Here is a 16,226-nt window from a genome sequence, read left to right as displayed (position 1 = left end):
TCAAATGCACCAAAAAGTTTTCTTTTGGTATAGCATCATTGTACCAACTGCCAATTTCTTATAATTTATACCAATGTAAATGAGATATTATCATATTTGACACCAGTTTCAAACTATTATCACACATGACAAATGTGAAAGGATGCTTACAAAGATTCATAGCATGGAGAATTGACAAGAAATGGTTCCCGGTTCCTGAAGATTCAACATGGGCAACTGTGTTTCAAAACATGATTTCTTTTTTTGTGAAGTTCTGCATAAACAGTACCCTTAAAAAACAAGATCTTGATCACCAAGATAAGATTTGAAATAAAACTATTAAATATAGAACACTGAATGTTATTTATTCATCCAAAGATATTCGTAGTGAATTAATATTTAGTTCATATTTACATTACTTGTAAAAATTAATTATTTTATTTAAATTTACATTATTATGATAATTTAATCCACTCGACCCTAATTTATAAACTTCCTTGTTAGAGTTCTTCGGTTCCTGTTCTTATAAGACTTGGTCTCCCTTACTATTTCTCGTGATTTTTTTATTATGAAAAATATTGGAGTTTTTATTATTGAAATATTGTAATTACTAATTAGTAATTTTTTTGTACTTACATCTCACATTTCAAATGATATAAACCATATTTTTTTAAGGAATTCAAAATAAAAATTGAAGAAAAATTTATTGCAGCTGTTTTGATATTTTTTTATAATTGATTTTTCCTGTGGCGCCTTCGAAGTCTAAGACTATCATAACGGGTCGTCTGCTTCTTCAACGCGCTCGCGCTTCAAAAACGTACGACAAAATTATAACATTACGGGAATAGGAAGAGGCCATAGAAATCGGATAACAAACTAGAACGATTTTTGAAATTTTATCGCGTGGTCCGATTAGAACTTTTAAAGAACCCTGCCTTTGGCCCATGCTTTTCGTTTTGCTGGCAACGAAAGCTACGCCATCGGCGCCACACTGGTGAACTAACACTCTATTTCGCCTACGATTAAATGGCCGACTGTAGCTCGATGCTAACGCGGTTTTTTTACATCTTTATGTTTAATTAATGTTCAAGAATGGCTCAAAATTGCGTAATTAAATCGTGTAAGAGTAAATACACAAAAGAAAACACATCTTTTCACAGGTTAGTGTTAGAAATAGTTTTCTGTTTACCATAATTTCAAATCGCTAACAACGCACTAGAAAACGCGTTTCTTTCAAATCATAGAAAGCTAGTTTTTTTTTTAAATATAAAATGAAGAATGGTTCAAAATTGCGTAATAAAATATTTTAGGAGTAATTACTCAAACAAAAACATATCTTTTCACAGGCTACTGTTAGAAATAGTAGTTTTACGCGCAATGGTTATGGGGGAAACCGGTGCACAGTAATGATTTATCTAATCTACGTTAGTATTGTATGTACGGCTATGAATTCAATTACGAACATTAGGGCCCGGCTATTTCCTACAAAAAATGTTCTATGAACATTTTACATACGAGCAATCGTTGTGTCGTAATCGCGGTTTTAACGTTGTACCCGAAACGCGTCTTACAATTTGGCGCCTTCGTTGACTTAAAACGCATCCGCCACTCTTCATGTAACCGCGTTTGAAATTTACCACCCAGCTAACTCTTGTTATTTCTGCAATAAATCGCTTGAAAATTAAGCTATTGTGACTCTGTGTGAGAAAAAATGATGGGGAAGTCGGAGTAATGGGTCACTTCAATTTAATTTCATATTGACTGCCGTAAAGATTAAATCCACAAGACCAGTATCAATGTTTTCAAAAGAAAACACGACACCGATGAGACTGTTCGACATGTAGAACGCGAGCGAATCAAACGTATAATAAATTATATTTAATACTTTAAATTAGTATATACATTGTGTATTATTTCAACGCTAAATGTAGACCTCAGCAAGAATATACTTGGTTAATACCTTATATAATGCTTTAGCAAAGACAGTTTCTCTAAACAAAAGTACATCTAATTTTAACAGAATCAAACTGAAAAACTACTATAAACTAAGTATTATAAGTAGTTAAAAAATTCCCAAACAAACAGTGAAGAAAAATTGAACTTTAGGAAATGAGCTAGCTATAGGTGACATGTATAATTGCATAACATTAGCTTACAAGAGTGACAAAATCAGATAGCAAAGGAGAAGCCTGAGCCTTCCTAACTAGACCTAAATACAATAAACTATTTTTTTTAATAATAAAGATAAGTTACAGCAATTATTCAAAAGATAATCTATCATCTCGTAAAATAACAAAGAAATGCTGTATTTACCTTTCGAAAAATATGAATCCGAAAACCGCATTCTGGATAGTTGCAGCCTTCTCTCGCTTTGTACTTACAGCTAAAACCGTTAAAGAAAGTGGAAAAGACCACTAATGAATCGACAACACCTGTAAATGGTTATTTGCATCAGTGCCTACGTTATTCACAAAGTAGACCTGGTCACTAGATAAAATAACCTTCGTGCGCGCGGCCTAGATGGTGTTACTGTCGTTTTTGCCAAGAATCTAATCGGTGGTCTGCCAGAACTTCAAAAAGTAAAACGATATCGAGCTCAAGCATTTGAATAAGATGAGTATAGATTTAAGCGTTTATTTACGGTAAAAAAGAACATATACTCATTGTGATAGGCTTGGTGAGAGTTTATCAGAAACCAATACACTGGCAATACCAGTGAATATTAAAAACTATTACTAAACTAACTTACTAGATTAATATATCTATATACCATAGTCAAAAAAATTATAACACTAATAAATTATTAATAACAACAAACAGCTACTTTTACCATTTGATTACGTTTTTAAAAGCATCGGTTCCAATGAATTTTGGTGAAGTAAGATGAAAATATTTACCAAATACGCAACTAGGAACGTTGATTAACTCAAGTTATTCTTTTATTATTCACAATGAACACTTTTACTTCTTCTTCTACGTCTAAAGCTTGGTTTACACTAGCGCACGTCATAATGTATTTTTCTTTACGCGCCTGAAAACGTTATGTTTGTGTCAAGGCCGAGAAACGCTTCGTCGCGCGCACTAGTGGCAACCAAGGCTTACAGCTTAAGCCTAACCTCTATAGAATAAAACATTAATACCGTCTGCTGCTATGAAGGATGAACGAAACAACTGATAAAACGACGCGTCGCTATTGGCTCTAGCTAGAGCGATAGCACGTGACTAAAAATTTCTGTCGTTAGCCTCTCTCTCATAACACTGCCGTAACGAGACACGTCTTAGAATACCAATTTCATTCCCGTTAAGAAATTGTCGCTTACAGATTGTCGTTTCGCCTATCGCCAGAATTTTTGCTTAACGATAGCCTCAGAATCGAGCCCGTAGTTTGTTATCCGATTTCTATGGAACAGGCTCCTAGCTATACTATCAAAGATAATATAACTACGTACCCTAGATTGGAAATCAAGCTCCTTGCACGTAATGCAGGCTCTTACTGAGTTCCCGGCGGAAGTCGGAAAAAACTGCCTCCATAGAGCCGCTGCTGGCAGGGCTACCGACATCAAGTTAAAAAGTTTAAGTGAAAATTGCGCCGTGGTTTTTGACTTGCGGTGTTCAAGATACCAGATATTTTTGCGTTATATTGTTTTAAAACATTAATGGATCATGCCTGTAGCTCTAAAAAAAATTCTAAACGAAAGAAAACTAAAGGTGAGTAATATAATCTTGGGTTATGTATTGAAATTCCTTATTTCTCACACTGCTATGGAGCCCGATTTTTCCGACTTCCGGCGCGAACTCAGTCACGGCCCACTGCGCATGCGCTCGCGTTCTCTCGCCCCATAGCGGCCCGCTCAAAGAATTTCAAATTAATGCATTGGCGCGAAACTTAAGTTTGGGAATTAGTGTCATCGTCGTCCACTGAGGGCGCTTCGTCCCAACCCTAAAAACGCGTCTTTTTAGAACCGATTTAACATCATTCTCTATGGCGGGAAGCTCAAACAATTGATGAGTATGTGCTGCTAAAAAGTACCTAAATATTGTTAAAGCTAATCTTTTTCATGTTTAAATTATAATTTAAAGTTATATTTCCATTTGTAACTTAAAAATTAGGTTTCAGTTAAGTATTTTTCAAATTGTTTAGCAAGAAAGTTAACCCTAGATAGTTTTAGTTACAACTTTACCTTGTAGCCATTTTCCCCATACATATAACCAAATTTAGAGAAAATAAAATATTTATTTAGGTGGAAATTGTTAATTTTTATAAACATGTTCTAAGATTTACACAGTTTGAAACACTTTTCAGTAAGGCAATGGATTTACTATATTATACAAACTATTGAAGCGTAATAATACAGTTCCCAGGTAATTAGAAATTAAACAACTTTTATTTGACAATTTAGTTACAATTAACATTAATTAACTAGATTAAAATGCCTTCGTGTTGCATTCCTTATTGCAAATCTAAAAGTGGTAAAACTCCTGAAGTTTCTTTCCACGAGTTCCCCAGTGATGAAACTCTGCGAGAAAGATGGCTGAAAATCATATCACGTGATAATTTCAAAATAAATGACACATCACCATCAAGTGTAGTATGCAGTTTACACTTTAGTGACACAGATTATCGTAAAGGTACAGAATTCATATTTAAATGACAATTGGGGGGGATTGACATTTTCAGAGAACCTGTACACAATTTGGTTATAAATGCACTGGCATCTCTAGGCCCTTGGGGGTGGGATAAAGTGACCTGAAATTAAAAATTAGCCCACCCTAAAAATCTCACAGTAGCCCCTCAAAAATGTAAATAATGTTCGTCATTTTCTTGCCTCATAAAAACCAAGTAACCAAATTCAAACAAATAATATTCGATTTATTGATTAACCAAATCAAATTTCAAATCGGGATTGACTATTAGATTCTGAAATTCTCTTTTCACCAACCCCTAACAGACAATAAGGCATTCATATTCACATTTCCCAAAAATAGGTCTTGCGAATCGAAGGCTTGAAAAAAATGCAGTACCGTCTGTATTTCCTGGATATCCATCTTATATGCTACCTAAGCAGCAAAAGAAAAGAAAATTATCCAAAAATAGAAATAACATCGTGGTAGGACCACCAAATAAAACTCTAGATGATGGTTTACCTGTACCTAGTCAAACTGAAGCTTCCAAAGAAACTAGTTATCTCATTGACAAAGTTCCAAGCTGCAGCAACACACAAAAATATGGCGACAAAATAAAAAACTTCAAACCCTACAAGACAAAATTGATTCTTCAAACATCAAAATCAGACAGTACACAAAAGAACCTTATCAAAAACTTCAAACTATTATCAATGACGCTGAAGAAGATGAGGACCAGGCATTGTTTTTGCTCAATTTGATTAACAACTACAAAAAAAGAGACCAACATGGAACATCAATACTGTTCGGCTATGTACACTTTGGCAAATAACTTCTCCCAAGGGTTACAGACATCCACTAAAATCTGGCTACTTACGATTGCCTTCAAAGAGTACTCTTAAACGATATTTGGGTGGAATCAACGGAGAAACTGGGGTAACATCACTTATAAAAGAGCGGCTTATTGCAGAAGCAAACAAGTTGGATCCCAAATATAGATTTGTATAACTAATTATTGATGAAATGGCAATCAAGGCACAACTAATTTTTGACCAAAAATTGATAGAATATTTGGTTTAAAAGATACCTCAAAACACATTTCCGCAAACCAGACAATTACTAGCGCCAGTAACTCCGAGCCTTCCAAAGACCCCATTGTCGCAAACCAACTTTTATGTTTTTTAATAAGCGGCATTTCAACAACATTCACAATACCTGGGGCATTCTTCTTTTCCAAACAACTGACGGGGCAAGATTTATATGATTTAACTCATTCTGTTATCAAAGATGTGGAAGAATGTGGCTTTTTCATTATGAGAGTGAGTGTTGACAATCATAAAACAAATGTTGCTATGATGCGTAGGTTTTGTGGAACTTCTGGAAGTTCACAAATTCATCCAGAAATTTCAACCCCTTTGGACAAAGAAAGAGTGTTGTTCTTAAGTTTCGATCCGAGCCATGTCATTAAAAATTTGCCGAACAAATTTTTGGATGCAAAGAGCAATGACGATTCCAATGATATATCTGGAAAATATGTTAAGAATTTATTTGAGCTACAAAAGGGTGAAAATATTAAAGCAGTAAGAAATCTTACCAGGAAATGTGTCTATCCAACAAACATTGAAAAACAAAATGTAAAACGGGCAGTTATTATTTTCTCATCACCAGTAATTGCAGCTCTCGAATATCTCCAGAAACATAGTGACTCTCATCCTCAGGCCTATAAATTCAAACACGCAGGACCAACTATTGAATACATGAAGGCTGTTAGAAAGTGGTTTGATATACATAATATCTGCAATCGACAGCACAATATCCAATCTCGCAACACAGACAAAGCTCCGTTTTTATCTATGGACGAAGAACGTCTTGAGTGGCTTCAAAATGAATTTGTAAATTATATAGAAGAAATTCAGTTCAACAAACAACCATACTTTTTCAGCAATGAAACATTCCACGCCGTCACGCTAACTTCCCTATCCACAATAGCTTGCGTTAACTACCTCCTAGAATCTGGTTTCCCATATGTGTTAACTAGAGGGCTGACAAGTAATGCTATTGAAATGTTTTTCAGTATACTTCGTCAGAATGCCGGTGGAAATGATATGCTAGATGCGAGAGCTACAATTTTTAATATTGAAAACATCTTACACAAGGGAACTCTCAAATCTAAAAGAAGTACATCCGCAAACGTTGCACCAGAAAGTTTCATTGGCATGGCAGCTATTAAATCTGAAAATACTGAAGAGGAAGAAAGTATAATAACAGAAAGCACATTACCAACTACAGTTACTAGCATATTGGATTTACTTGAGGAAAATCCATCCACACAACGAACTACTTTAAAATTAGCAAGTCTGGCATACCTTGGGGGTTTTGTGGTAGAAAAAATGGAGAAAGCCGAATTTTGTGACCTATGTTTGAAAAATATCTCTTCACCGTGCTCAAATTCTCCACTCCTGGATTTAATTAAACTATCAGACAGAGGTGGTTTAAAATACCCAAACCAAAAGTTTGTTCTTCAGTTCTTTAGTTCTTTTATTGCTCAACAAGAGGTCTAAGACCCATCACGTTAAGACAGTGGACAATACAAATTACACATATACAGAGAAAAAATATATACAGTTTGTATGTACAGGAAAACAGTACAATGTGAGGGAGATACAAGGGAAATAAAACAAAATAAAGGAGTTATATTACATTATTACATGTAAACGAGTTAAATATGAAGTTCTAGGAACTCAGTTAGCTCCTTGCGGAACTGTTTGGGTTGGGAATGGACTTTAGGAAGTCCGGGAGAGAGTTCCAGACACGGATCGAAGAGGGGAGGAAGGAGTGCCAGCGGGCGGAGAGTCGAAAGCCAGGAAGAATGAGAGCCGCGGATTTCATCCCGCGCGGAGCACGACGCCAAGACGAGATGGCGGACGTAAGCGGGGCCAGGGCTCCGTTGGAGCGGTGAATAACACTGTTTACTATTGCGAGGTGTTTGACGCGGCGACGGTCCGAGAGGGAATCCCATTTAAAGTTTTTCAAGACTCGCGTCATGCTTGTACTCCAAGAGAAACCGATGTTGGCAACAAAACGGAGGGCTTTACGTTGGATGGTTTCAATGGTATGCATACCGCTGGCGGTGTTGGGGGACCAGACTGGGGAACAATACTCCAGAATAGGGAGGGCATATGTTTTTATAGCGGGGGTTTTGTCTGGAAGGAGCAATGTGAGAGGTGTCGGCGCACAAAACCTAGGGCACGGGCGGCTTTGGAAGTGACGGTCAAGATATGGGGATTCCAATCAAGGGTACAGGATAGCGTTACCCCGAGGTATTTTTGGGAGGTGACGGACTTAAGTTCGACATCCCCCAAAGTGTAGTGGGGAGAGTGAGCTGGTTGCCCTGAGCGGTGAAGGGAGAGGACTGAGCATTTGGAGGCATTTATAGGTAGCTTGTTCGAGTCACTCCAAGACAGAATACGATTGGGATCCTCTTGTAGGGTAATAACATCGGAGGGGGCGAAAATGGTTCTTGAGAGCGCAACATCGTCGGCGAAGATATACAGTCGGGAGATAACATGGTCCCCTATGTCGTTTATGAAAATGACGAATAAAAGGGGGCCAAGAACTGAGCCCTGTGGAACACCAGAGGCCGCAGGAAGCCAGTCGGACGCAGCCCCTGGAATAACAACACGGAAACGCCGGTTTTGAAGGTAGGCAGCCAGCCAAAGAAAGGTCTCGCCCCTAATGCCATAGGAATGGAGCTTGGCTTTTAAGAGTTCGTGAGACACAGAGTCAAATGCTTTACGAAAATCGAGGAAGATAATGTCAACACGTCCAGTGCGTTCCAGCCCGTCGAACCAATCTTCAACGCAGCAAAGTAGTTGGGTTTCCGTACTAAAGCCGCTGCGAAAACCATGTTGGTAAGGCTGCAGAACATCATGGGCTTGCAGGTGGGAGGTTATGTCCGAAGCCACGATATGTTCATCAGCCTTGAGCACCAGGGAAAGTAGTGCAATCGGGCGGTATTCAGACGGATTTGATTTGTCACCGCCCTTTGGAACGGGAGTCACATTAGCTGTACTCCAATCAGCCGGAATACTCCCAGAATCGTACGAGAGTTGGAAAAGCCGCGTTAGGGGAGCAGCCAGGGCCACGGCACAGTTCTTCAAGACAGCAGCTGGAATTCCGTCAGGGTCCGCAGCCTTAAAAGACCTGCCTCTCTGCAGCAGACGTTGTACGCCTTGCTCCGTGAACATGATCGGAGGCATTACAGGACATCGCGGTGGCCGAAGGGAGACAGTTTCAAATGTGTGAACAGGAAAAGTGCGTTGAAATGTTTCGGCCAGTAGTTTGGCTTTAGATTCTGCGCAGGTGATAGCACCCTCCGGGCCATTAAGATCAGGGATACCAGAGTGCTTGGCTTTTTGGGAAACAAGCTGGTAAAACTGTCGCCTGTTGTTAGTGAGATCTGATGCCACTCGGTCCATGTGATGGGTACGTGCAGCACGAAGAGCGAATTTGACAATGGAGCGGTGATGGGAGAATTTCTGCTGGTTACAAGCGGAAGGGTATTTTCGAGCCCTATTATAGCGACGCTTCGTGATGCGAATGAGTCGGCGGAGAGACTGACCTAGCCAAGGCAGGTTATGCCGTGAGGATAGTTTCTTCAAAGGGACGTGAGAGAGTACAGCAGAGTGAAGGGCCGCCTTGATAGTGGCCCATGACTATCTCAATTGTTTTGACCTTCATAGAGGGAGCGGTTCCATATTTACGAGAAACTCCTGGAATTTGTAACAAAATTGAACATTACCTATTGCCAAAACTATCTAAATGTCCTCTTTTACAGTGTGATTTCAATGACACCCATGCTTCATCTTCTGCAAAATTTATCTGTGGCAAAATAATTCCACCTATAGTTGAAAATATAACACGGACAATTTCAGCTCGTTATGAGAAAGTTAAAGAACTTACTTTTAAGTCTCAATCGAGGAAGTTTCTCAAAATGTGAAATATCAATTTATCAGTTATTAAAATATTTACTATGAGCAATAAGCGAAAATTGTGATTATCCTTTTCCTTCCCAGCAGCATGGTTTCAGTCCCTTTTCTTCGACTATAACCATTTACCACACGTTGTCCAACTTCCAAGATTCCTTAAAAAAATTATCTTATATAGTAACAGCTGACTCAGTAGCGAGAGCATCTGACATCTGGTGATTTTAAAATATTATTTTCGGCGGGAAAAACAAACTTAAAAATTTTGAAAAAGTGATTAAAACGTATAAAAATAGTTGATTTACCTTTCATTTCCTTGAAAATGCCGATTAATTCTAACTCTTTTTCATAATAAATCAAAAACCAACATATCTCCGTATGATTCAACGTTAAAGAGGGGTCAGATTATAGCGCCACAGTCTACGTGGCGGCCACAAATGGAATTCACTATTTTGGGCTGATTGAGCGGGCCGCTATGGGGCGAGAGAACGCGAGCGCATGTGCAGTGGGCCGTGACTCAGTAAAAGCCTCACGAGAAAACGGGCTAACGAGAAACGCCGAGATATCGAATCTAGGGTACGTAGTTATATTATCTTAGATACTATACACTCTCTGCTAAAATGTTTGAATCTATCGCCAAATGATTCTAGAGTTTGCTAATTTCGTGAAGCCTAATATGGCAGAGTATTTTCACGGGCAAAATAAATTTTAGGATCCACCAATGACGAACCAAAGAGGGCGTAGCTTAACCGCAGTTTATCTACTCTGAAAATTATATAAATGAATTTAAATTATTCGTTAGATTATTATGAATAATCGACACAGAAAATGTATTAACCTTAAAGCTTGATTTCCACTAGCAAAAGCCTTAATGTATTTTTCTTTCCCAAAGTTGAATGACGCCCCAGTTCGCTCGATAGTGGACACCAAGGCTAACTAAGTTTTTTTTTGCGTCGTGGCGTTTGTGACCTAGTGTCTACAGACTTTAGTACGCCCATTACGGAGACGTCGCCTCACTGTCTGAAAGGATTCAATTTCTCTTTTTATCGCTGATAATGGAAAAAACCAACAAACATGGCGGGCGGAGGATTACGATGATGAAAGGCAAACTGAGAGCGCGATCAAATTTCATCCAGCATCCGGAGGAAGCGATATATCTCGCTTAAGTACACGACGCCGATGCTTCGATGGGCCGGGGTGCATTAGCGGAAGATCCTGCCTGAACTTACAAAAGCAAACATAATATATTAGTTGTTTTAGGGTCGCTCACCTTTCAATTGGGTGTTTTCGGAGCCCAATCTTTAATGCTCCGCGCACACAATATTATCAATTCAAGGACGTTGGCGGACAAATTGTTTAATGCGGAGCTAGGTGGATTTCTCCTGTAACAAATACCCCGTACGGAAATTTTTATATAGAATACCAATGACTAAAAGTAATGTTCAAACAATGAATTTTGCAATTCCATTAAAATAAGCAATTTCTTATATTTAAAGAATAACAGTTTAATTGATTTTCTTATAAAACTCTAGACAACAGGAAAATTATTTCAAAGCACAAAATGATGAAAAGACTTACGATAAAATATTACGTAGGAGAATGAAGAATAAATCGTCGTATATTCGTTCCCGGCTACATCAAAGCTTCCGTGGCGCAGTGGTTAGCGCGTTCGGCTGTTAACCGAAAGGTCATTTAACTCCTCTGTTCTCGTTGGGCCGCTCGGTTCGTCAAGGTTGCCCTCTCAGCCCATTGCTATATATAATAGCTTCGGAACCATTGTTTAGCGTGGTGAATCGCCAGGACACAATACCGGCCCTCCGTCTCTCTGCTCATTCGCTTTTGCCGAAACTCTTTCAACATATGGATGACACTACTATCGTATCTACATCTGAGACTGCTATCCCTCCGATATGCGAAATTCTTTCGGATTTTGGTCAGGCTTCGGGTGCTAAATTAAACTCAGCGAAGTGTCAAGCGAAATGGCTTGGTCTTTATCACGGTCGGGTTCTTCTCGTCTCGCGTGGTATAACTATCTCAAGTGCGCCTTTGAAGATTCTCGGCATTTGGATTGACTATGACTATGCTAATTTACCTCAACTTCAGTGGGAAGAGCGGTACAGAAAGTTTTGTCGCGTCTTGCGTTCTTGGAAGGGTCGTCCTCTATATATCATTGGGAAAGTCTTAGTGGTTAACGTTTTGGCATATCTTAACTAAATATGGATATTCCGTCTGACGTTATCATGAATAATCTATTAAAAAAAGTTTTTCGGTAATTGCAATATTTATCATTATCAATGTCGAAATTATTTATTTTTTAACAAAAGAGACATTTCCTCTTTTATTTTCGTATCCGCTATGATCACATAAAATTGTTATATTTGTAATGTATCGTTTTATAAAGATTTTATATACAAAAAACCGCGTTCGGCTGTTAACCGAAAGGCTGATGGTTCGAGTCCATCCGGTAGCGACGCTTCTGGTTTACTTGCGTTCATTCCGTTTCATTATTATTTCTTAAGAATAGTGAGTTGTGAAACGTAGGAGATTTAAGAATAAATCGTTAAATAATACGTCTTCGCCAGAATCGAAGCCTCCGTGGCGCAATGGTTAGCGCGTTCGGCTGTTAACCGAAAGGTTGATGGTTCGAGTCCATCCGGTGGCGACGCTTCTCGATTTACTCGCGTTCATTCCGTTTCATTATTATTTGTTAAGAATAGTGAGTTGTGAAACGTAGGAGAATTAACAATAAATCGTTGAATAATACGTCTCCCCCAGAGTCGAAGCCTCCGTGGCGCAATGGTTAGCGCGTTCGGCTGTTAACCGAAAGGTTGATGGTTCGAGTCCATCCGGTGGCGACGCTTCTGGTTTTACTCGCGTTCATTCCGTTTCATTATTATTTCTTAAGAATAGTGAGTTGTGAAACGTAGGAGAATTTCGAATAAATTTTTGAATCATACGTCTCCGCTAGAATCGAAGCCTCCGTGGCGCAATGGTTAGCGCGTTCGGCTGTTAACCGGAAGGTTGATGGTTCGAGTCCATCCGGTGGCGACGCTTCTCGTTTTACTCGCGTTCATTCCGTTTCATTATTATTTGTTAAGAATAGTGAGTTGTGAAACGTAGGAGAATTAAGAATAAATCGTTGAATAATACGTCTCCCCCAGAGTCGAAGCCTCCGTGGCGCAATGGTTAGCGCGTTCGGCTGTTAACCGAAAGGTTGATGGTTCGAGTCCATCCGGTGGCGACGCTTCTGGTTTTACTCGCGTTCATTCCGTTTCATTATTATTTCTTAAGAATAGTGAGTTGTGAAACGTAGGAGAATTTCGAATAAATTTTTGGATCATACGTCTCCGCTAGAATCGAAGCCTCCGTGGCGCAATGGTTAGCGCGTTCGGCTGTTAACCGAAAGGTTGATGGTTCGAGTCCATCCGGTGGCGACGCTTCTGGTTTTACTCGCGTTCATTCCGTTTCATTATTATTTGTTAAGAATAGTGAGTTGTGAAACGTAGGAGAATTAAGAATAAATCGTTGAATAATACGTCTCCGCCAGAGTCGAAGCCTCCGTGGCGCAATGGTTAGCGCGTTCGGCTGATAACCGAAAGGTTGATGGTTCGAGTCCATCCGGTGGCGATGCTTCTCGTTTTACTCGCGTTCATTTCGTTTTATTATTATTTGTTAAGAATAGTGAGTTGTGAAACGTAGGAGAATTAACAATAAATCGTTGAATAATACGTCTCCGCCAGAGTCGAAGCCTACGTGGCACAATGGTTAGCGCGTTCGGCTGTTAACCGAAAGGTTGATGGTTCGAGTCCAACCGGTGGCGACGCTTCTGGTTTTACTCGCGTTCATTCCGTTTCATTATTATTTCTTAAGAATAGTGATTTGTGAAACGTAGGAGAATTTCGAATAAATCTTTGAATAATAAGTCTCCGCTAGAATCGAAGCCTCCGTGGCGCAATGGTTAGCGCGTTCGGCTGTTAACCGAAAGGTTGATGGTTCGACTCCAACCGGTGGCGACGCTTCTGGTTTTACTCGCGTTCATTCCGTTTCATTATTATTTCTTAAGAATAGGGATTTGTGAAACGTAGGAGAATTTCGAATAAATCTTTGAATAATACGTCTCCGCTTCAAATTGAACCCTCCGTGGCGCAATGGTTAGTGCGTTCGGCTGTTATCCGAAAGGTTGATGGTTCGAGTCCATCCGGTGGCGACGCTTCTGGTTTTACTCGCGTTCATTCCGTTTCATTATTATTTGTTAAGAATAGTGAGTTGTGAAACGTAGGAGAATTAAGAATAAATCGTTGAAAAATACGTCTCCGCCAGAGTCGAAGCCTCCGTGGCGCAATGGTTAGCGCGTTCGGCTGATAACCGAAAGGTTGATGGTTCTAGTCCATCCGGTGGCGACGCTTCTGGTTTTACTCGCGTTCATTCCGTTTCATTATTATTTGGTAAGAATAGTGAGCAGTGAAACGTACGAGAATTAAGAATAAATCGTTGAATAATACGTCTCCGCTAGAATCTAAGCCTCCGTGGCGCAATGGTTAGCGCGATCAGCTGTTAACCGAAAGGTTGATGGTTCGAGTCCATCCGGTGGCGACGCTTCTGGTTTTACTCGCGTTCATTCCGTTTCATTATTATTAGTTAAGAATAGTGAGTTGTGAAACGTAGGAGAATTAAGAATAAATCGTTGAATAATACGTCTCCGCCAGAGTCGAAGCCTACGTGGCGCAATGGTTAGCGCGTTCGGCTGTTAACCGTAAGGTTGATGGTTCGAGTCCAACCGGTGGCGACGCTTCTGGTTTTACTCGCGTTCATTCCGTTTCATTATTATTTCTTAAGAATAGTGATTTGTGAAACGTAGGAGAATTTCGAATAAATCTTTGAATAATACGTCTCCGCTTCAAATTGAACCCTCCGTGGCGCAATGGTTAGTGCGTTCGGCTGTTATCCGAAAGGTTGATGGTTCGAGTCCATCCGGTGGCGACGCTTCTGGTTTTACTCGCGTTCATTCCGTTTCATTATTATTTGGTAAGAATAGTGAGCAGTGAAACGTACGAGAATTAAGAATAAATCGTTGAATAATACGTCTCCGCTAGAATCAAAGCCTCCGTGGCGCAATGGTTAGCGCGATCAGCTGTTAACCGAAAGGTTGATGGTTCGAGTCCATCCGGTGGCGACGCTTCTGGTTTTACTCGCGTTCATTCCGTTTCATTATTATTTCTTAAGAATAGTGATTTGTGAAACGTAGGAGAATTTCGAATAAATCTTTGAATAATACATCTCCGCTAGGATCGAAACCTCCGTGGCGTAATGGTTAGCGCGTTCGGATGTTAACCGAAAGTTTGATGGTTCGAGTCCATCCGGTGGCGACGCTTCTGGTTTTACTCGCGTTCATTCCGTTTCATTATTATTTGTTAAGAATAGTGAGTTGTGAAACGTAGGAGAATTAAGAATAAATCGTTGAATAATACGTCTCCGCCACAGTCGAAGCCTCCGTGGCGCAATGGTTAGCGCGTTCGGCTGTTAACCGAAAGGTTGATGGTTCGAGTCCATCTGGTGGCGACGCTTCTCGTTTTACTCGCGTTAATTCCGTTTCGTTATTATTTGTTAAGAATAGTGAGTTGTGAAACGTAGGAGAATTAAGAATAAATCGTTGAATAATACGTCTCCGCTAGAATCGAAGCCTCCGTGGCGCGATGGTTAGCGCGTTCGGCTGTTAACCGAAAGTTTGATGGTTCGAAACCATCCGGTGGCGACGCTTCTCGTTTTACTCGCGTTCATTCCGTTTCATTATTATTTGTTAAGAATAGTGATATGTGAAACGTAGGAGAATTAAGAATAAATCGTTGAATAATACGTCTCCGCCAGAGTCGAAGCCTCCGTGGCGCAATGGTTAGCGCGTTTGGCTGTTAACCGAAAGGTTGATGGTTCGAGCCCATCCGGTGGCGACGCTTCTGGTTTTTCTCGCGTTCATTCCGTTTCATTATTATTTGTTAAGAATAGTGAGTTGTGAAACGTAGGAGAATTAAGAATAAATCGTTGAATAATACGTCTCCGCCAGAGTCGAAGCCTCCGTGGCGCAATGGTTAGCGCGTTCGGCTGTTAACCGAGCAGTTGATGGTTCGAATCCATCCAGTGGCGACGCTTCTCGTTTTACTCGCGTTCATTCCGTTTCATTATTATTTGTTAAGAATAGTGAGCTGTGAAACGTAGGAGAATTAGGAATAAATCGTTGAATAATACGTCTCCGCCAGAGTCGAAGCCTCCGTGGCGCAATGGTTAGCGCGTTCGGCTGTTAACCGAAAGGTTGATGGTTAGAGTCCATCCGGTGGCGACGCTTCTGGTTTTACTCGCGTTCATTCCGTTTCATTATTATTTCTTAAGAATAGTGAGTTGTGAAACGTAGGAGAATTTCGAATAATTTTTTGAATAATACGTCTCCGCCAGAATCGAAGCCTCCGTGGCGCAATGGTTAGCGCGTTCGGCTGTTAACCGAAAGGTTGATGGTTCGAGTCCATCCGGTGGCGACGCTTCTCGTTTTACTCGCGTTAATTCCGTTTCGTTATTATTTGTTAAGAATAGTGAGTTGTGAAACGTAGGAGAATTAAGAATAAATCGTTGAATAATACGTCTCCGCTAGAA

General features: G+C 39.9%; 8 non-coding genes across 8 annotated transcripts; all 8 read left to right on the top strand.

Moving 5' to 3' along the window:
- Nucleotides 1-12,176: 12,176 nt before the first annotated feature.
- TRNAN-GUU (transfer RNA asparagine (anticodon GUU)) lies at nt 12,177-12,249 on the top strand. Its single transcript has one exon. It is a non-coding gene; the product is annotated as a tRNA-Asn (tRNA).
- Nucleotides 12,250-12,369: 120 nt separating this feature from the next.
- On the top strand, nt 12,370-12,442 carry TRNAN-GUU (transfer RNA asparagine (anticodon GUU)). Its single transcript has one exon. It is a non-coding gene; the product is annotated as a tRNA-Asn (tRNA).
- A 313-nt stretch (nt 12,443-12,755) lies between these two features.
- On the top strand, nt 12,756-12,828 carry TRNAN-GUU (transfer RNA asparagine (anticodon GUU)). Its single transcript has one exon. It is a non-coding gene; the product is annotated as a tRNA-Asn (tRNA).
- Nucleotides 12,829-12,948: 120 nt separating this feature from the next.
- On the top strand, nt 12,949-13,021 carry TRNAN-GUU (transfer RNA asparagine (anticodon GUU)). Its single transcript has one exon. It is a non-coding gene; the product is annotated as a tRNA-Asn (tRNA).
- A 120-nt stretch (nt 13,022-13,141) lies between these two features.
- On the top strand, nt 13,142-13,214 carry TRNAI-GAU (transfer RNA isoleucine (anticodon GAU)). The gene has a single exon. It is a non-coding gene; the product is annotated as a tRNA-Ile (tRNA).
- Nucleotides 13,215-13,914: 700 nt separating this feature from the next.
- Nucleotides 13,915-13,987, top strand: TRNAI-GAU (transfer RNA isoleucine (anticodon GAU)). The gene has a single exon. It is a non-coding gene; the product is annotated as a tRNA-Ile (tRNA).
- A 1,086-nt stretch (nt 13,988-15,073) lies between these two features.
- Nucleotides 15,074-15,146, top strand: TRNAN-GUU (transfer RNA asparagine (anticodon GUU)). The gene has a single exon. It is a non-coding gene; the product is annotated as a tRNA-Asn (tRNA).
- Nucleotides 15,147-16,038: 892 nt separating this feature from the next.
- Nucleotides 16,039-16,111, top strand: TRNAN-GUU (transfer RNA asparagine (anticodon GUU)). Its single transcript has one exon. It is a non-coding gene; the product is annotated as a tRNA-Asn (tRNA).
- The last annotated feature ends 115 nt before the right edge of the window (nt 16,112-16,226 follow it).

This window comes from Leiobunum rupestre, chromosome 1 (genome assembly GCF_980474605.1).
Source record: "Leiobunum rupestre chromosome 1, qqLeiRupe1.1.hap1, whole genome shotgun sequence".
NCBI lineage: Eukaryota > Metazoa > Arthropoda > Arachnida > Opiliones > Sclerosomatidae > Leiobunum > Leiobunum rupestre.
This window is presented reverse-complemented; position numbering and strand designations above follow the sequence as displayed.